Source organism: Arachis stenosperma, chromosome 1 (assembly GCF_014773155.1).
Source record: "Arachis stenosperma cultivar V10309 chromosome 1, arast.V10309.gnm1.PFL2, whole genome shotgun sequence".
Taxonomy (NCBI): Eukaryota; Viridiplantae; Streptophyta; class Magnoliopsida; order Fabales; family Fabaceae; genus Arachis; species Arachis stenosperma.
This window is the reverse complement of record NC_080377.1, coordinates 102,122,854-102,145,552: the sequence shown is the minus strand read 5'-3', so window position 1 is coordinate 102,145,552 and position 22,699 is coordinate 102,122,854. Positions and strand designations below refer to the sequence as shown.

Here is a 22,699-nt window from a genome sequence, read left to right as displayed (position 1 = left end):
TCATCTGTCACCTATGCAATTTAATTTAGCTGGAGTTGTCATAGGAGAAGACATCCTCATTGAAGAGGACAAGCCCATCACTAAAAAGAGGATGGAGCAAATAAGAGAGCCCACTTATGGACCTCAACAAGAGCATGGGGAAATCTCTCATCAAGAAATCCCTGAGATGCCTCAAGGGATGCAATTTCCTCCACACAACTATTGGGAGCAACTCAACACCTCTTTGGGAGATTTGAGTTCCAATATAGAGCAACTAAAGATTGAGCACCAAGAGCACTCCATTATTCTCCATGAAATTAGAGAGGATCAAATAGCCATGAGGGAAGAGCAACAAAGGCAAGGAAGAGACATAGAGGAGCTCAAGCGTTCCATTGGATCTTTAAGAGGAAGGACTAGCCGCCATCACTAAGGTGGACCCGTTCTTTGATTTCCTTGTTCTTATCTTTCTATTTTTCGATTTTTATGCTTTATGTGTTATCTATGTTTATGTCTTCATTACATGATCATTAGTGTCTAGTGCCTATGCTTTAAAGTTATGAATGTCCTATGAATCCTTCACCTCTCTTAAATGAAAAAAATGTTTTCTGAAAAAGAAAGAGAAGTACATGAATTTTGAATTTTAAAATAGTTTAATTATTTTGATGTGATGGCAATACTCTTTGTTTTCTGAATAAATGCTTGAACAGTGCATATTTTTTATAGTGAAGTTTATGAATGTTAAATTTGTTGACTCTTGAAAGAATAATGAAAAAGGAGAAATGTTATTGATAATCTGAAAAATCATAAAATTAATTCTTGAAGCAAGAAAAATCAGTGAATAGAAAAAAATATATATGTGAAAAAAATGACGAAAAAAATAATAAAGAAAAATAAAAACCTAGCAGAAAAAGCCAATAACCCTTTTTACCAAAAGGCAAGGGTAATAAAAAAGGATCCAAGGCTTTGAGCATTAATGGATAGAAAGGCCCAAAGGAATAAAACCCTGGCCTAAGCGGCTAAACCAAGCTGTCCCTAACCATGTGCTTGTGGCGTGAAGGTGTCAAGTGAAAAGCTTGAGACTGAGCGGTTAAAGCCGTGATCCAAAGCAAAAAGAGTGTGCTTAAGAGCTCTAGACACCTCTAATTGGGGACTCTAGCAAAGCTGAGTCACAATCTGAAAAGGTTCACCCAGTTATGTGTCTGTGGCATTTATGTATCCGATGGTAATACTGGAAAACAAAGTGCTTAGGGCCACGGCCAAGACTTATAAAGTAGCTGTATTCAAGAATCAACATACTGAACTAGGAGAATCAATAACACTATCTGAATTCTGAGTTCCTATAAATGCCAATCATTATGAACTTTAAAGGATAAAGTGAGATGCCAAAACTGTTCAGAAGCAAAAAGCTAATAGCCCCGCTCATCTAATTAAGACTGATCTTCATAGATGTTTTTGAAATTTATTATATATTCTCTTCTTTTTATCTTATTTTGTTTTTAGTTGCTTGGGGACAATTGGTGTTGTGATGAGCGGATAATTTATACGCTTTTTGGCACTATTTTTACATAGTTTTTAGTATGTTTTAGTTAGTTTTTAGTATATTTTATTAGTTTTTATGCAAAATTCACATTTCTTGAATTTACTATGAGTTTGTGTATTTTTCTGTGATTTCAAATATTTTCTGGCTGAAATTGAGGGACCTGAGCAACAATCTGATTCAGAGGCTGAAAAATGATTGCAGATGTTGTTGGATTCTGACCTCGCTGCACTCAAAATGGATTTTCTGGAGCTACAGAAACCCAATTGGCGCGCTCTCAATTGCGTTTGAAAGTAGACATCCTGGGCTTCCAGCACTATATAATAGTCCATACTTTGTCCGAGATTTGATGGCCCAAACTGGCGTTCCAAGTCAGCATAAAAATTCTGCCGGCGTTTAACTCCAAGAAGAGCCTATGCACGTGAAAGCTTCAATGCTCAACCCAAGCACACACCAAGTGGGCCCCGAAAGTGGATTTCTGCATCATTTACTTATTTCTGTAAACCCTAGGCTACTAGTTCATTATAAATAGGACCTTTTACTATTGTATTTTCATCTTGGGATCATCTTTTGATCTTTTGATCATCTTTTAGAGAGCTTCATTTCATATTTGGGGAGGCTGGCCGAGGTATTTTCAACGGTGGAGTTTCTACACATCATAGATTAAGGTGTGGAGCTCTGCTGTTCCTCATGAATCAATGCAATTACTACTGTTTTCTATTCAATTCGAGCTTATTCTTATTCTAAGATATCCATTTTCCCTTTAACATGATGAATGTGATGATCAAGTGACACTCATCACCATTCTCACCTATGAACGCGTGCCTGACAAACACTTCCGTTCTACATGAAAACAAGCTTGAATGCATATCTCTTGGATCTCTATTCAACGATTCACATCGTCTCTCCTGACAATAGAGCATATGAATCTGGGATTAGAATCTTCGTGGTATAGGCTAGAATTAATAGACACCGTTCCTGAGATCCGGAAAGTCTAAACCTTATTTGTGGTATTCCGAGTAGGATCTGGGAAGGGACGACTGTGAAGGAGCTTCAAACTCGCAACTGTGGGGTGCAGTGACAGTGCGCAAAAGGATAAATGTATCCTATTCTGACATGATCGAGAACCGACAGCTGATTAGCCATACGGTAGCTGTGCCTGGTATTTTTAATCCGAGACGAGAAATCCGACAGTTGATTAGTCGTACAGAAACCGTAGAGGACCATTTTCACTGAGAGGATGGATGGTAGCCATTGAAAACGGTGATCCCCGAACATACAGCTTGCCATGGAAGGGAGTACGCATGATTGGATGGAGGCAATAGGAAAGCAGAGATTCAGAAGAAACAAAGCATCTTCATACGCTTATCTGAAACTCCCACCAATGAATTACATAAGTACTTCTATCTTTATTTTATGTTTCCTTTATCTTTTAATCCCACAACCATTTGAATCTGCCTGACTGAGATTTACAAGATGACCATAGCTTGCTTCAAGCCGATATTCTCCGTGGGATCGACCCTTACTCACGTAAGGTATTACTTGGACGACCCAGTGCACTTGCTGGTTAGTTGTGCGGAATTGCAAAAGTGTGATTGTAATTTTGTTCACCACCCAACATATCTAATCTATACTTATTTTTGAAGCTTTTTATCATATTTAACTTTGCAACTCCTCCCAATCCCCTAACATTTCAAGAGCTTAAAATCATTTAAAAAATGTTATTACACACCAGCCTACGAATTTTTGGGCAACTTCTTTTGATTTTCTCTTTTTGCATCGACTGTCTCTGTTTCATAGCTGTTGCTTCATTTTACTCTTGGAGAATCACCATAATGTCTTCCTCATCACTGCACGGGATCGCACCTGATTCTAGTGCCAATTTCCAAGCCTCTTTATTCTCTGCCATTTTCTCTTCTCGACTCTGGATTTGGTTGCCTCTGTACAACGCTGAACCATCCTTCATATCCACCCCTGTGTCAGTGTCTTCTACTACTTGGTCTTCATTTTCCGTTCATTTCCCATCACCGTATGCTTCTTCCAACCTCGCCGCCAAGGTCCTACCCCCCGCGTCACTGGGTTCCCATCCCTCCTAGTGTTCTTCAAGTGGTCCTCTTCCTTTCGTCTCATTTCATTTCAGATTTCATCTTTATCGTTCACTATTCTCAAAACGTTGTACTATTGTGACCTTCCCATAGTCCCGTTCATGCTCCTCATAGCTACGTCTAGACCTCTCAGCTGCAGGGCACAGATCCGCTGCGTCAATGCCAGTAGCCTGCTCGCCATTTGCCGCACCCCTCGGCTCCTTGCGTTGTAGAACATCGACCTTGCGCGGCTGCACTCTCTCCCCGAATCACCTCATCTTCTTTCCTCTGCAGTTGTTGCGAACTAGCTTGGAGACACGCTGCGTTCACTGCTTCTTCATTCAACTGGGTCAGGTCCTCAACCAGGTCAAACCTAAGTGGTTTGGGGAGCTCAAGGCCACCTTCCTTTAAATGAGCCTTATTCTTCTTATGTTTGCTATCCTTAAGTTTCAAGACATTGGGCCTGTTTGCAATAAGCCCAATAAGCTCCCTTCCATAAACATTTGAATCCTCATTTTGAAACCCCTCATAATTGTACGATAGTGTGCAATCCTAATCAACCTCCTGGACAGTTGCAGCTGGCCCCAACAAGATCTCTTTCCCCTCTGTAAGCACATAATCACCGCTCTCATAATGACAATTTAAATACTGGATATTCCATTCACTCAATTTGAAGAAAAAATCACAACTTTGCCCTTGTCCTATTCATCATCCAATTGTTTCTCCACCATAAGCCCCGCCACCGGATCCCATTTAACCACCATCGGCTCAACGCTACCACTGACTGCATCCTTTATATCAACATGCTGCATATCTTTCTTGACCACTATGCGCTTATCTCCTTGGTCAACAAAGGAATAGGCTTTTTAAGATATACTGTTTCAGCTTTCCGCTTCAAAATCAAGCTAGAAAAAGACTAATCAAGTGCTGTCCTAATGAAATGGCTGACAGTAGATCAGAGGTTTTAGCTTGGTTTACCGTGTATTCTTTGATGAGGGCTTAGATGGGACAATGGCTTGACTCTGTCGAAAACGGATCGCTTTGTTTGTAATGAAAGGGAGAAAGAGAAGGTGGCTGTAGAGATAGAGTTTTAGCGGGCAATAGCAACTAACAGCAGAGAAAAGACCCGCATAGAAGATAGGCGTATACCTATGTACATAGCATCTGGTAAGGACGTTATGTACCACAACTATCATACTTCACGAATTCCCTAAGAGTAAATATCGACTAAGAAATTAGAAAGTTTGAAAGAGAGAAACACTTTACTTTCGTATAATGAGAGAGATAAAAAGAGGTGGACTGGACTTGCTTAAGCTTGAGTTCATTCATAAGAAGGAATATAATAAAGCAGTTGACTGCCCGCCTTCTAAAAAATTTCATCCTTAAGCTGGATAGCCTTTAGGCTTAGTTAGTTAAGAGTAATCCCCCTTGCAAATCAATGATTTTGGTAAGAAAGAAGCGTTATTCTCATTCAAGAATGGACTCAAGCCTTCGGCCAAACTCGAACTTCATAGACGTGGAGTCAAGACCGTCACTGAAGCAATGAGGGAGGCCAATCCTTAGGGGATTGGAGGAAGTTTAACAACCCACAATCTTCTTCAAAGAACAAAGAGAAAGTCTAAGGTTAAGGAGCATCACAATGATGAATGAGGTAAGAGTAGCGGAAGAAGAAAGAGCACCCAAACCAAGATCTGTTGAAGGAAATCGAGACTCTTCGAGGTCCTCCCTGTTCTCCTGTCTTTTTCGTCTTAAGCCCTTGTGAAGGTAATTGACTAAGTAGAAGCGAGTGATAGCAAGGAAGATTTACAGCCAAGCATTCTTCTTATGGCTATATCCAATCTCCACATTCTGATCAGCCCTGCAGAAAGGAAAAAGAATTTCAAGCTCTTCCTTTTGGAAAGGGAGGATTAGGTAAATCTTATTGATTGCAGCTTTCTCTAGACCTTCGGGAAAAGCATGAAAAAAATTTGCTTGAATGATACGATCCCTCTGTCACGCCAGAATGAAGTATTCTATCTCAACTTTAGCTACTTAGAAACCTAAATGATGGATGTTTTTCAATGATCACAAAAAAAGGCTTCCCAAACCAATTTACCTATGTGAAATGTCTCCATGTGTGGCGTTTTTTAATTTTAGACGATGAAAGCGGCCGTTAAGATATATAAAAAAAATACTCGATTTGAAAATGTCGAACGAAATGATATGTCACAATTTTTTTGATACATGTCAAAATGATGGAAAAGAAAGAATATCTTTTGCCTATCCACCCAATTTATCGACTTTCTAAAAATGATGGAAAAAGGAATAGACCCTACTTAATTCTAGAAGAAAACATATTCAAAGAGCTAACTAACATATTCAAGGATAACAAAATCCACTTGGAGGATTCGGAAGACATTCAGAAAGGCTTTGAACTCTACAAGGAGAGTTTTGATAATCTAGCCCCTTAACCTAAGTAGGCCTAAGAATCAAAGAATGGTGAGAATTCATTCCGATTTGTCGACTAAGGGGCCCCGGGTTGATACTTTATTAATCAGGCTACTCCTCGAACATACCTATGGAAGGTAGGGGAAAGTAAGGACCAGATGAGCAGCTTCTAATGAATTGGGTAATAATAAGTGGGATTTTTGTAAAAAGATGAGGGAGATTCTGAGTAAGATATTCGTCATATACCTGAAACACGACACAAAACCTAAAAGAAAGTAAGTAGACAAGTCTACTTTAGGAGTGTACCATGTTCGGCAATAAACGGGAGGGTCTATGAAAGCCTCCAAGCTAACTGCTTGGTCAAGTGCGACAGTACACAGTTACAGGCATGCTGAATAGGGTCCTCACTCCCATTCAGCAGAATGGCATCAGCAACTCAGTATTCTGCCTGCACATTCCAATTGCAGCCTTCTTGTCCTTTCTCAATATGGGCCGATTTACTTTGAAGGCAGAAGAGCTAGCCCTCCGCATGTTTAGATTAGCCTTCGTTAGCTTAGTTCGAAATCCCCTTATATAGATCTGAAGGTGCACCGGGAGCTGGAAGAGTGATGAGCGGATAATTTATACGCTTTTTGGCATTATTTTTAGGTAGTTTTAGTAAGTTTAAGCTACTTTTAGGGATGTTTTCATTAGTTTTTATGTTAAATTCACATTTCTGGACTTTACTATGAGTTTGTGTGTTTTTCTGTGATTTCAGGTAAATTATGACTGAAATTGAGGGATTTGAGCAAAACTCTGAAAAAGGCTGACAAAAGGACTGCTGATGCTGTTGGAATCTGACCTCCCTGCACTCGAAATGGATTTTCTGGAGCTACAGAACTCCAATTGGCGCGCTCTCAACGGAGTTGGAAAGTAGACATCCAGGGCTTTCCAGCAATATATAATAGTCCATACTTTATTCGGAAATTGATGACGTAACTTGGCGTTGAACGCCAAGTACATGCTGCTATCTGGAGTTAAACGCCAGAAAAACATCATGATCTGGAGTTGAACGCCCAAAACACGTCATAACTCGGAGTTCAACTCCAAGAGAAGCCTCAGCTCGTGGATTGAACAAGCTCAGCCCAAACATACACCAAGTGGGCCCCGGAAGTGGATTTATGCATCAATTACTTACTCATGTAAACCCTAGGAGCTAGTTTATTATAAATAGAACATTTAACTATTGTATTAGAAGTCTTTTGACCACGTTTCATCTTTGGTCTCAGTTTTGTTTTATTCTTCATTCTAAGAGGCTATTGATCATGTTTAAGGGGGCTGGCCTTTCGGCCATGCCTGAACCTTATGTATTTTCAACGGTGGAGTTTCTGCACACCATAGATTAAGGGTGTGGAGCTCTGCTGTACCTCAAGTATTAATGCAATTCTATTTTCTTTATTCAAATCTCTCTTATTCTTATTCCAAGATATTCATTCGCACCCAAGAACATGATGAATGTGATGATTAGATAACCCTCATTATCATTCTCACTTATGAACGCGCGTGATTGACAACCACTTCCGTTCTACATGCAACCGAGCTTGAATGTGTATCTCTTAGATTCCCCAACAGAATCTTCGTGGTATAAGCTAGATAGATGGCGGCATTTATGAGGATCCGGAAAGTCTAACCTTGTCTGTGGTATTCCGAGTAGGATCCTGGGAATCCGGAAAGTCTAACCTTGTCTGTGGTATTCCGAGTAGGATTTCGGTAATGAATGACTGTGACGTGCTTCAGACTTGCAAGTGCTGGGCGTGATGACAAGCGCAAAAGAATCAAGGGATTCTATTCCAGTAGGCGCAGAAACCAACCAGTGATTAGCCGTGCTGTGACAGAGCGCGTGAACGTAGTTTTCACTGCGAGGATGGGATGTAGCCTTCGGCCAGGTGATGCCTCCAGACGATTAGCCATGCGAGTGACAGCCGCAGAGGACCATTTTCTCGAGAGGATAGAAAGTAGCCATCGTCGAACGGTGAACCCCTATACACAGCTTGCCATGGAAAGGAGTAAGAAGGATTGAGTAGAAGCAGTAGGAGAGCAGGCGTCCTTGAGCCATACAGTATCTCCATTCACTTGTCTGAAATTTCTACCAATGAGGCTGCATAAGTATCCCTTTTATTATTTCTTTTTTATTATTTAATTCTCTAAATTCCACAATTTTATCTGCCTAACTGAGATTCACAAGGTGACCATAGCTTGCTTCATACCAACAATCTCTATGGGATCGACCCTTACTCACGTAAGGTTTATTACTTGGACGACCCAGTACACTTGCTGGTTAGTTGAACGGAGTTTTGAATTTAACCAGTGCCATAAGAAAGCCTTCATCTCAAAATAGTTAGAACATGGATCACAATTTCGTCCACCAAGTTTTTGGCGCCGTTGCCGGGGATTGTTCGAGTATGGACAACTGACGGTTCATCTTGTTGCTCAGATTAGGTAATTTTCTTTTCAAAAATCTTTTTCAAAATTTTTCTTTTATTTTTCGTCTTTTCCAAAAATATTTTTCGAAAAAAAATAATAAAAATACAAAAAAATTAGAAAATCATAAAAATAAAAAAATATTTTGTGTTTCTTGTTTGAGTCTTGAGTCAATTTTTAAGTTTGGTGTCAATTGCATGCTTTTAAAAATTTTTCTTGCATTTTTCGAAAATCCCATGCATTCATAGTGTTCTTCATGATCTTCAAGTTGTTCTTGATAAGTCTTCTTGTTTGATCTTGATGTTTTCTTGTTTTGTGTCTTTTCTTGTTTTTCATGTGCATTTTTGCATTCATATCTTCCATGCATTAAAGATTTCTAAGTTTGGTGTCTTGCATGTTTTCTTTGCATCAAAAATTTTTCAAAAATATGTTCTTGATGTTCATCATGATCTTCAAAGTGTTCTTGGTGTTCATCTTGACATTCATAGCATTCTTGCATGCATTCATTGTTTTGATTTAAAAATTTCATGCATTGAGTATTTTTGTTGTTTTTCTCTCTCATAATTAAAAAAATTCAAAAATTCAAAAAAATATCTTTTCCTTATTTCCCTCCAAAATTTCGAAATTTTGGGATTGGCTTGGTCAAAAATTTTCAAAATTAGTTGTTTCTTACAAGTCAAGTCAAAATTTCAATTTTAAAAATCTTATCTTTTCAAAATCTTTTTCAAAAATCATATCTTTTTCATTTTTTCTATTTTTTGAAAAATTCAAAAATATTTTTCAAATTATTTTCAAAATCTTTTTCTTATCTTTACATCTAATTTTCGAAAATTCACTAATAATTAATGTGATTGATTCAAAAATTTGAAGTTTGTTACTTTCTTGTTAAGAAAGGTTCAATCTTTAAGTTCTAGAATCTTATCTTGTAGTTTCTTGTTAGTGAAGTAAATAATTTCAAAATTTTTCAATTAAATCTTCTTATCTTTTATTTTGTCTTTTCCAAAAATTTTATCTTTTTCAAAATTTAATTTCAAAAATATCTTATCTAACTTACTATCTTCTTATCTTTTTCAATTTTGATTTCAAATCTTTTTCAATCAACTAACTAACTTTTTGTTTGTTTCTTATCTTTTTCAAAACCACCTAACTACTTTTCCCTCTCTAATTTTCGAAAATATCTCATCCCTTTTTCAAAAATTCTTTTTAATTAATTAATTATTTTATGTTTTAATTTTAATTACATTTTATATCTAATTTTCGAAAATTACTAACCACTTTTTCAAAATTATTTTCGAAATCTCCCTCCTCTTTTCTTCTTCTATTTAATTATTTAATTACTAACACTTCTCTTCACCTCTCTTCATCCAAAAATCCGAATCTCATTCTTCATTCTTCTACCCCTTTCTTCTTCTACTAACATAAAGGAATCTCTATACTGTGACATAGAGGATTCCTCTTTCTTTTCTGGTTTTCTTCTCTTTCATATGAGCAGGAACAAGGATAAAGGCACTCTTGTTGAAATTGATCCAGAACCTGAAAGGACTCTGAAGAGAAAATTAAGAGAAGCTAAATTACAACAATCCAGAAACAACCTTTCAGAAATTTTCGAACAAGAGAAGGAGATGGCAGCCGAAAATAATAATAATAATGCAAGGAGAATGCTTGGTGACTTCACAAAGCCAACGTCCAAGTTTGATGGAAGAAGCATCTCCATTCCTGCCATTGGAGCCAATAACTTTGAGCTTAAGCCTCAACTAGTTGCTTTAATGCAACAAAACTGCAAGTTTTATGGACTTCCATCTGAAGATCCTTATCAGTTTTTAACTGAGTTCTTGCAGATCTGTGAGACTGTAAAGACGAATGGAGTTGATCCTGAAGTCTACAGACTCATGCTTTTCCCTTTTGCTGTAAGAGACAGAGCTAGAGTATGGTTGGATTCACAACCCAAGGATAGCCTGGACTCATGGGATAAGCTTGTCACTGCATTCTTAGATAAATTCTTTCCTCCTCAAAAGCTGAGCAAGCTGAGAGTGGATGTTCAAACCTTCAAACAAAAAGATGGTGAATCCCTCTATGAAGCTTGGGAAAGATACAAGCAGCTGACCAAGAGATGTCCATCTGACATGTTTTCAGAATGGACCATATTAGATATATTCTATTATGGTCTCTTTGAATTTTCGAAAATGTCATTGGACCACTCTGCAGATGGATCTATTCACCTGAAGAAAATGCCTGAAGAGGCCCAAGAACTCATTGACATGGTTGCAAATAACCAGTTCATGTACACTTCTGAGAGGAATTCCGTGAACAATGGGATACCTCAGAAGAAAGGAGTCCTTGAAATTGATACTCTGAATGCCATATTGGCTCAGAACAAAGTGTTGACTCAACAGGTCAACATGATCTCTCAAAATCTGAATGGATTGCAACATGCATCCAACAGTACTAGAGAGGCAGCTTCTGAAGAAGCTTATGATCCTGAGAACCCTGCCATGGCAGAGGTTAATTACATGGGTGAACCTTATGGAAACACCTATAACTCATCATGGAGAAATCATCCAAATTTCTCATGGAAGGATCGACAAAAACCTCAACAAGGTTTTAACAATGGTGGACGCAACAGGCTGAACAATAGCAAGCCATATCCATCATCTTCTCAGCAACAGACAGAGAATTCTGAACAAAATACTTCTAATTTAGCCAATGTAGTCTCTGATCTGTCAAAGGCCACTTTTAGTTTCATGAATGAAACAAGATCCTCCATTAGAAATCTGGAGGCACAAGTGGGCCAGCTGAGTAAGAAAGTCATTGAAACTCCTCCCAGTATTCTCCCAAGCAATACAGAAGAAAATCCAAAAGGAGAGTGCAAGGCCATTGACATAGTCAATATGGCCGAATGCACAAGGGAGGAGGAGGACGAAAATCCTAGTGAGGAAGACCTCCTGGGACGTCCCTCAAGCAAGAAGGAGTTTCCTATTGAGGATCCAAAGGAATCTGAGGCTCATACAGAGACCATAGAGATTCCATTGAATCTCCTTCTGCCATTCATGAGCTATGAAGACTATTCATCCTCTGAAGAGGATGAAGATGTAACTGGAGAGCAAGTTGCTCAATATTTAGGAGCTATCATGAAGCTGAATGCCAAGTTATTTGGTAATGAGACTTGGGAAAGTGAACCTCCCTTGCTCATTAATGAACTGGATACTTGGATTCAGAAAATTCTACCTCAAAAGAAACAAGATCCTGGCAAGTTCTTAATACCCTGTACCATAGGCACCATGATCTTTGAAAAAGCTCTGTGTGATCTGGGGTCAGGGATAAATCTTATGCCACTCTCTGTAATGGAGAAGCTGGGGATCATTGAGGTACAACCTGCCTTGTTCTCATTACAACTGGCAGACAAGTCATTGAGACAAGCTTATGGAATAGTAGAGGAAGTGTTAGTAAAGGTTGAAGGCCTTTACATCCCTACTGATTTCATAATCTTAGACACTAGGAAGGAAGAGGATGATTGCATCATCCTTGGAAGACCTTTCCTAGCCACAGCAGGAGCTGTGATAGATGTCAACAGAGGTGAACTAGTCCTTCAATTGAATGGGGAATACCTTGTGTTTAAAACACAAAGCCATCCCTCTGTGACAGAAGAGAGTAAGCATGAAGAGCTTCTCTCAGTTCAGAGTCAAGAAGAGCCCCCACAGTCAAACTCTAAGTTTGGTGTTGTGAGGCTACAACCAAACTCTAAGTTTGGTGTTAAGATCCCATATCCAAACTCTAAGTTTGGTGTGGACAACTATACAACATTGACCTGATCACCTTGTGGCTCCATGAGAGCCACTGTCAAGCTATTGACGTTAAAGAAGCGCTTGTTGGGAGGCAACCCAATTTTATTTATCTAAATTTTATTTTATTCTATTTTATTGTTATTTTGTGTTTTATTAGGTACAAGATCATGAGGAGTCACGAAAAAAATCAAAAAAATTAAAAACAGAGTCAAAAACAGAAGAAAAAAATTTTTTCACCCTGGAGGACGCACAAGCTGGCGTTCAATGCCAGTAAGATGCATCTGGCTGGCGTTCAATGCCAGAACAGAGCACCATTCTGGCGCTGAACGCTAGAAACAAGCAACATCCTGGCGTTGAACGCCAGGAATGTGCCTAGAGGAGACAAACTGGCGCTGAACGCCAGTAACAAGCATGAAACTGGCGTTCAACGCCAGAAACATGCATTACATGGGCGTTGAACGCCCAGAACATGCACCAATGGGCGTTTGAACGCCAGAATGATGCATGAAGGCATTTTACATGCCTATATGGTGAAGGAATGGTATTTGTTTACACCTCAGGATCTGTGGACCCCACAGGATCACCTCAGGATCTGTGGACTCCACAGGATCCCCACCTACCATATTCCCACCTTACCTTTTAATCCTAATCACACTCTCCTAATCCTAAATCTCATTCTTCCTACTCCCCATGTCACACTTCCCAACACCCATCACCAATCACCTCAATTCCTCTTCCCAATTACCCCATTCACCATTTACATCAACCCACTCTTCCCCATAAACACCACCTACCTTCATAAATTTCAAATTCAATTTCCCACCCATTCCCACCCAAATTGGCCGAACACCCACCCTCCCCTCTCCCTATAAATATCCTTCCATTCTACTTCATTTTCACACAACACAACCCCTTCTTCTCCCACATAGCCGAACCTACCTCTCTCCCTCTCTACCATATTTTCTTCTTCTTCTCCTACTCTTCTTTTCTTAAAGTCGTGATCCAAAGCAAAAGAGTGTGCTTAAGAGCTCTGGACACCACTAACTGGGGACTCTAGCAAAGCTGAGTCACAATCTGAAAAGGTTCACCCAGTCATGTGTCTGTGGCATTTATGTATCCGGTGGTAATACTGGAAAACAAAGTGCTTAGGGCCACGGCCAAGACTCATAAGTAGCTGTGTTCAAGAATCAACATGCTTAACTAGGAAAGTCAATAACACTATCCGAAATTCTAAGTTCCTAGAGAAGCCAATCATTCTGAACTTCAAAGGAAAAAGTGAGATGCCAAAACTGTTCAGAAGCAAAAAGCTACAAGTCCCGCTCATTTAATTATAATTAATATTCATTGATATTCTGGAATTTATAGTATATTCTCTTCTTTTTATCCTATTTGATTTTCAGTTGCTTGGGGACAAGCAACAATTTAAGTTTGGTGTTGTGATGAGCAGATAATTTATACGCTTTTTGGCATTGTTTTTAGGTAGTTTTTAGTAAGTTTAAGCTACTTTTAGGGATGTTTTCATTAGTTTTTATGTTAAATTCACATTTCTGGACTTTACTATGAGTTTGTGTGTTTTTCTGTGATTTCAGGTAAATTCTGACTGAAATTGAGGGATTTGAGCAAAACTCTGAAAAAGGCTGACAAAAGGACTGTTGATGCTGTTGGAATCTGACCTCCCTGCACTCGAAATGGATTTTCTGGAGCTACAAAACTCCAATTGGTGCGCTCTCAACGGCGTTGGAAAGTAGACATCCAGGGCTTTCCAGAAATATATAATAGTCCATACTTTATTCGGAAATTGATGACGTAACTTGGCGTTGAACGCCAAGTACATGCTGCTGTCTGGAGTTAAACGCCAGAAAAACGTCATGATCTGGAGTTGAACGCCCAAAACACGTCATAACTCGGAGTTCAACTCCAAGAGAAGCCTCAGCTCGTGGATTGAACAAGCTCAGCCCAAACATACACCAAGTGGGCCCCGGAAGTGGATTTATGCATCAATTACTTACTCATGTAAACCCTAGGAGCTAGTTTATTATAAATAGAACATTTAACTATTGTATTAGAAGTCTTTTGACCACGTTTCATCTTTGGTCTCAGTTTTGTTTTATTCTTCATTCTAAGAGGCTATTGATCACGTTTAAGGGGGCTGGCCTTTCGGCCATGCCTGAACCTTTTACTTATGTATTTTCAACGGTGGAGTTTCTGCACACCATAGATTAAGGGTGTGGAGCTCTGCTGTACCTCAAGTATTAATGCAATTCTACTTTCTTTTATTCAAATCTCTCTTATTCTTATTCCAAGATATTCATTCGCACCCAAGAACATGATGAATGTGATGATTAGATAACCCTCATTATCATTCTCACTTATGAACGCGCGTGATTGACAACCACTTCCGTTCTACATGCAACCGAGCTTGAATGTGTATCTCTTAGATTCCCCAACAGAATCTTCGTGGTATAAGCTAGATAGATGGCGGCATTTATGAGGATCCGGAAAGTCTAACCTTGTCTGTGGTATTCCGAGTAGGATCCTGGGAATCCGGAAAGTCTAACCTTGTCTGTGGTATTCCGAGTAGGATTCCGGTAATGAATGACTGTGACGTGCTTCAGACTTGCAAGTGCTGGGCGTGATGACAAGCGCAAAAGAATCAAGGGATTCTATTCCAGTAGGCGCAGGAACCAACCAGTGATTAGCCGTGCTGTGACAGAGCGCGTGAGCGTAGTTTTCACTGCGAGGATGGGATGTAGCCTTCGGCCAGGTGATGCCTCCAGACGATTAGCCATGCGAGTGACAGCCGCAGAGGACCATTTTCCCAAGAGGATAGAAAGTAGCCATCGTCGAACGGTGAACCCCTATACACAGCTTGCCATGGAAAGGAGTAGGAAGGATTGAGTAGAAGCAGTAGGAGAGCAGGCGTCCTTGAGCCATACAGTATCTCCATTCACTTGTCTGAAATTTCTACCAATGAGGCTGCATAAGTATCCCTTTTATTATTTCTTTTTTATTATTTGATTCTCTAAATTCCACAATTTTATCTGCCTAACTGAGATTCACAAGGTGACCATAGCTTGCTTCATACCAACAATCTCTGTGGGATCGACCCTTACTCACGTAAGGTTTATTACTTGGACGACCCAGTACACTTGCTGGTTAGTTGAACGGAGTTGTGAATTTAACCAGTGCCATAAGAAAGCCTTCATCTCAAAATAGTTAGAACATGGATCACAATTTCGTCCACCAAAGAGCCTGGGGGACCGGTGTTGGAACATAATGCTTGGCTGGCGAAGTCGTGGAATTGGTAGGTACGTCGCTTTGGCTTTGTCGAGAAAGGAGAAAGCCCAAGGAACTGGCTCACAGAAGAAGGGGACTCTTCTAAACCATTAAAGAGAAGTCCATTTTTGCCATGATCGATCCATGTCCTACCATAGTGCCCGGAGACCCTAGATAGATCGTCAGGCAATTTACCCATATAGCTATTATCGCGAGGGTGAAATCCAATCCATTACATCGGAATTGAAACAAGAGAACTTCGAGAAGCAAAGAGGGAGATATAAGCAAGATTACAGATTGGAATATGAAAAGGAAAAGCCTTCAGAGAGAAGAGAGAATAGTTAATGCCTTACAATTTATTATGAATTTCACATAATAATTTTTTTTCTTGCTACTGAAAACCTGAACAAAGGAAAAGCTTCTCTCTCGGCTCACTTCAAAGGGTGACTTCACTAGTGGCTAAGCTAGAGGCTCCAGCTCCATTTTATTATCAACCCCCCTCTTTCAACAAGGGTGGCAGCTTCTTAGGCAAGTTGGAACGGGATCACGTCCTTGAACTCATAAAAGATAGTATTCCCCCTTCCTTCTTCCACCTTTCTTCCCCTGCCTGTCTGCTTGCTTACACAGTATGGCATAATCATTTGCTTCTGGCATTCCTTCCCAAAGACAGGGTAAGAAAGGGTTTAGCTTCTTTGAAGAAGATTGTGGATTGTCAAACTTCCTCCAATCCCCTAAGGATTGGCCTCCCTCATTGCTTCAGTGATGGTTTTGACTTCACGTCTATGAAGTTCAAGTTTGGCCTAAGGCTTGAGTCCATTCATGAATGAGAATAATGCTTCATTCTCACCAAAATCATTGATCTGTAACACTCTTCCTACTCCTATCAGCCAAGCTTCAATCTCTTAGAGTGGACGCTGTCACTGTAGATCATCCAAATGGGGACTCTTTTCTCTCTGAGGCTGTTGGTTGATAGAACTCTTGCAAGTACCGAGTTGTTTTAGGTCTCAGAATCCAATCCTCGCTCAGCTCTAGTTGAAAATGTCTGATATGTAGTCCCATTTTTCGGTAAAAATGATGGGTTGTTGATCAGATTCTCTTCCTATCTATTCATAAGGCAAGATCAATCAAGGAATCCAGAGGCAGGGCACTTTATTCCGATATCTCCTCCCAAGATTGAGGTAGACTTCCCTATCCTTAAGGATAAAATAAGCGCCTTCGTTCATCAAAAGTAGTGGATAAAGAGTCAGCGTCGTGAATGCAATTCCATCGATCTGGTCAATTCATTTCTGCGAGACGCTGCTCCATTCTTCCGTTTAAGGGCATGAAAGAGAAATGGGCCATGCTTAAAGTAAAGAAGTACTCTGCAATCCGCCGCGTAAGACCCATTTGTGTGTCTAGAACGTCACGTCCAAAGTCAATTGGAAGGTGCATGCCAGACCGGTGTCCATCCCAACTTGGGATGTTAGGCTCCGGAACAAGTCCTTTAGCTGATGGCATCAGAGCCAGTGCATAACCAAAAGCATCAGCTAGTTTCGTAAGGGTTTGATGAGCTGTTAAAGGCGGAGGACTCTTGGCCCTATCACACAATGGGTATAGAGTTTGAAGTGAGTTTTGAAAGAAGGTTAGACGATGAATCTATCTTTATTAGGGCTTCACTCCTTACTGCTCTCTACCTCAAAAAATGGATTTTTCCTCCTTCTTCACTCTTCCACTATCCACTATCCACTTGATACCCTACTCAATCTCTATTAAGATTAGGTGTCTGGAGCATTCAGAACCTTAGTTTCTACGAAAAGAATTTTTTTTGTTATCTTTTTTTTTTAAAGATTTTTTAAAAAAATAAAAAATTTTATGTTTAAATATCTCATATAAAAAATATTTTCATCTATCAATTATATTTGGGTATAATAATATAAAAATATTTTTTTTGTATTTATTATGTAAAAAATATTTTTTTAGAAAAAAAGATCTTCTTAAAAATATATAAATTATAATTTTTAAAAAAATATTTATTTTAATATTTTAGTTCTTTTATTTTGTTATTAGAAATTTGTCAATATTAAAAAATAAAAAAATCTTTTTTTATTAATTTAATGATACTCAAATAAATATTGAGTCATATTTATAAAATTTAAAGACTAAGTTAGTGCAAATAAAATTTAAGAGATTAAATTAAGATTTATATGTAAGTTTTTTTTCTTTTAATTTTTGGTGACTGATTTATATGTAAGTTTAGTTTACCAAATTAATTATTAACATGTACACTCTATCTAAAAAGAATAGAATAAACAAAATTCACACATTCGATAACAACAACTTGCTACATTCCATTACAAATAAATCTTTCTTTTTTGTTTCCGTTCCAAGTTCGTCAGGATGAGGCTGTTGAAGATTGCCACTTGCAATCTCAACCAATGGGCCATGGACTTCGATTCAAACACTCAGCGAATCAAGGACTCCATCGCTGTCGCTAAACAATCTGGTGCCGTCATTAGACTCAGCCCTGAGCTCGAGCTTACTGGCTATGGCTGTGAAGACCAATTCTTGAAACTCGACATCGTCACACATGCGTAATAACTTCACTCGTTTCTTTTTTTCTATTTTTCTTTCTTTTCAATTAGAAAATTATGAAAATTGATTTGATTACGTTGTGAAGTATGTTGTGATTTTGGTTTTCAAATGAGAATGTTTGAATGATATCTTAGTATGTGATTTGACGGATGGAATTATGTGTAGCATTGGAATGCCTATTATCAAGCACTCTGAGTGCTACAATTGTTAGGTTCTTTGTTTGAATCGCAAGATTCTCATGATACGCCCAGACATGTGACTTGCGAACGATGGCAATTATAGATAACTTTGATGGTTCACGGTATGGAAGCTGAGAGATCATCTTGTCCATTTTCAGCTTTCCGACGAGATAGCTGAGGCGTTAGGCTAGACATCGATTCCCTTTGGTTATGGATTTCTGAAGTTTAAGGACACGTATGTTGCATAATCACAAGCTATATTTTTAAAGTGCTTATTTATTTTAGTTTTTCTTAAGGGTTATTTAGTGTGTTTTTACTTACGAATTCTAGATAATGTGTAAATGCATGTTAAGAACTAGTGTGTTCCAACTATTGTGTATTTGTGTATGCTTAATTTATTTATTATCATTCTAACTTCTGATGCGATGTTTATTTCTAAATTGTAAAGCTATTTTGGCTGAAGTTTGTGAAGAGCTGTTTACTCCAACTCCCCCACATTATGAGCTTACATTGAATGGGGTTGAAGTATTTATGAATGCCAGTTGAAGTCATCACTAACTTAGAAAGCTTGATGTTCATCTTCGTGCCTTTATAGATGCCACTCACACTCGTGACAAAGTATACATGTATAGCAGTCACCAAGAATGTGATGGTGGTCGTCTTTACTATGGTAGAATATATTTCTCTTAATACAATAATATAATGCTTTGAAGTTGGTGTCTGATGCATATTCTGGAGAATAATTATCTTCAAATATTGCAAGTTGGTATATGGACACGTTAACTATTATTTTAGCTTCTTTTTCAGCTTTTAGAGATTTTATTTATGTGGCCTTTTTGTTCATTTCTTAAAATTTACTCGTAACAGATGGTTGTGCTTGTGTTGTGGTCAATGGTGATCTCATTGCACAATGGTCACAATTTTCTTTAAAGGATGTTGAAGTTGTAGTTGCACAAATGGATCTAGACATGGTATTTGTTGCATGACCTCCCACCTTTAATGCATGCAATGCCAGTTTAATCCTCAACTATTGACATTAGATTTGTTTCGATAACTCCATTTTTTCTATTGGTAGGTAGCAAGCCTAAGAGGATCTGTAGTTATCTTTCAAGAGCAAGCAAGATGTAAAGCTAAGGTTCCTTCAGTGGAAGTACCATATAGTCTTTGTGTACCTTTTAATCTTAAACATCGTCTTTCCATTCCACTAAAGGTAATGCACGTTGTTACCATTTTGAGTTACAACTTTTAGATAATGTCACAATATTCTTTCTTCAATTGCTCAGGCTACCAAGTTGCTAATTGAATATGATATATGCTTTACAGATCAAGTATCACTCTCCTGAGGAGGAAATAGCATTTGGACCTGGTTGCTGGTTATGGGACTATTTAAGTAGAAGTGGAGCATCTGGTTTTCTGCTTTCCCTTTCTGGTGGAGCAGACAGTTCATTAGTTGCTGCAATCGTTGGGTCTATGTGTTAGCTGGTTGTTAAATGTACATTTGGATTGATGTCAAGTGTTGTTGGATTCTGATATACCTTCAAGGTTCTATCACCTGCCCAACTTGTTGCATACAAACAAATACTGCGTATTTAAGAACAAGAGTAAACCACCAAAAATGCCCCCAAAATATTTTATCACTGACAAAATTGTCTCCAAAATTTATTATTGACAAAAATATTCTCAAATTATTTAAAAATATGACAAAAAACTGCACATCTATGAACTAAAATATTCTACGTTAATGGAAAAGAACGATGTGACAAACTTGCCACGTTGAATGCTCCGTTAGCCAGGTCACATTTTTTCTATTAACGGAACAGGCCTTTGATCATGATTGGGCATTTTTGACTGTTTTTAAATATTTTGAGGGTATTTTTGTTGATAACAAAATTCAAAATTTTTTTTGTTAGCGTTAAAATAATTTGGGTGCATTTTTTTTGTGGTTTACCCTTAGGAACAAGCATACTATTCAACTGACCACTAATCAAACCTCTGTTAAATACTACCAATAAAAAGGATCTCAAGGAAGGGTGGTTAAGAGGTGATAATAATTAGATGATTATTGAATCTCTTATAGAATTGGACTTTCATCGATATAGTACTTTTTCTTAGTTCTGTGTGTTTTGAATTCTTTCATTGAAACCAAAATGAAACAATTTCTAGTAATAAAATTAGGATGTCTATCTCTTTTTTCTTTTACATTTTTCAAATGTGCAAGAGGTGGAATAAACAAAACCTTGTAGTTTATATGGCATTCATTAATGATTCACTTCTGCCTACAGCAATTGCAAATGGAGATGAACAAGTTAAAGCTGATGCAATAAGAATAGGTAACTACAAAGATGGACAATATGTGATAGCAGAGAATTTGCCAAGCGAATATTCTATACTATTTTTTTTGGGATCTGAAAATAGGTAAGTAATAAATTTAATGTCTTTCTGTTTTTCAATCTTTGTCTGTACAACTGAGTTTATATCTGTTATTTCTATAGATCCTCATCAATGTTTATAAAGATCAGACTACTTCTACTTCCCGCACACGTTATCATAATGTTAAAAAAAATTCTTTGCAGTTCGGACATGACAAGGTCACAGGCCAAGGTATTAGCTGATGAAATTGGTTCATGTCAGCTTGATCTTTCCATTGATGGAGTTGTATCTGTGTTTTTGTCATTTTTCCAAACATCTACAGGAAAGAGACCACGCTATAACGTAAATGAAGCATGGACTAATGAATTATTTTAATCATAGCTAGCAAGTACTAGAACTCTGTGTTTTCATACAGTTGGACTTCTGCCAAAAAGTATGTTGATAATGAGATAAATAAGTGTTACAAATATAAATAGTCATATATGGATCTCCATATTGATATTAGGACTTTGTTACTGACTGGTCAAACTAGCAGAAACTTAGTTTCGTTGCGGGGAATCTAACCATTTTTATCCTGACTAAAAGCCTGGAAATCTGATGTGTTTAATTGTTTATGTTTTCATGCTGTTATAGGTCAAATAATTTCTTTGTATGCCTTTACTAGTAGATGGTGGATCTAATGTTGATAATCGAAGCTTGCAGAACATACAAGCTAGAAGTAGGATGGTACTCGCTTTCATGTTAGCATCACTATTGCCTTGGATTAACAACAAACCAGGGTTTTATCTTGTCTTGGGAAGCTCAAATGTGGATGAAGGATTACGTGGTAACTTGACAAAGGTCTACATAAATTTTGATTATTACTTTCTGAATTGCTTGCTATTATTTCTCATTTTTGTGGTTCATTACACATCAGTTACTAAAGTTTATCCCTTTTATAGTATGATTGCAGCGTAGCAGATATAAATCCTATAGGTAGCATAAGTAAACAGGACCTTAGAAAATTCCTGCGATGGGCAACCATCCATCTTGGTTACTCATCTCTGGCAGAAATTGAAGCAGCTCCGCCTACAGCTGAACTGGAGCCCATACGTTCTAACTACACTCAGGTACTGTTTTGTTGTCTTATATCTTCCGACACTGATCTTAAATCTCTTGAAGAACCCTTTCAGTTGTGTTTTTTTAATAGCAAACCGTATTTGGTATGTGTTTTGTGGCCATATGAGATTTTTGTCAAATGGAGGTGGTAATGGTGGAATATATCTTTACAATAACATGGAGTTCCATGCCCTCCATCTTCTACCAAATCCCATCTTTTCTAGAACAATATCAACAAAGTTCCACTTGACTCTGTCATAGGCTTTCTGGAAGTCCAATTTGATGATTGCTAACGCCCTCCTCTTCTGTTTTAGCCATTGTACTGTTTCATATGCTATTAACACTCCATCATGTATCCTTCTGCCCTTGACAAAAGCACTCCGTGATTTCCCAACTAAGCCTTGCATTACGCTCCTCATTCTTCTTGTCAACACTTTTGATATCACATTATAATTGTATCCAACCATACTTCTTGGCAGAAGATCATTTATCTCCTTTGCGTCCACAAATTTCGGTTCCAGCGCTACCCAAGTAACATTAAAATCTACTGGTAGCCTTGCCGTCTCAAAGAAGTTCATCATAGCTTTAGTAAATTCCACTCCAATCTCCTCCCAACATTTTTTTATAAAGTTCATGTTATATCCACCACTACACGACACCTTAGATGATTCGCAATCCCATACTGCATCCTCCACTTCTTCCTCCGACGGTAACACCTCTAACGCTTAAGCTTCTTCCATCTCTAACCGATTGACTAGACCATCTCGAAAGCTAATTTTTTGTGAAGCTTCCTGTTGGTAGAGTTTCCTATAGAAATTTTTAGTCACGACCTTAATTCTTGCATGATTCCTTACCAATCTCCCATTAATCACTAAAGACTCAATCTGGTTATTCCTTCTCTTGCTAATGCGATATTATGGAAATATCTTGTGTTCC

General features: G+C 38.2%; 1 pseudogene; it reads left to right on the top strand.

Moving 5' to 3' along the window:
* Positions 1 to 17,921: 17,921 nt before the first annotated feature.
* LOC130982735 (glutamine-dependent NAD(+) synthetase-like) lies at positions 17,922 to 21,890 on the top strand (annotated as a pseudogene).
* Positions 21,891 to 22,699: the final 809 nt, after the last annotated feature.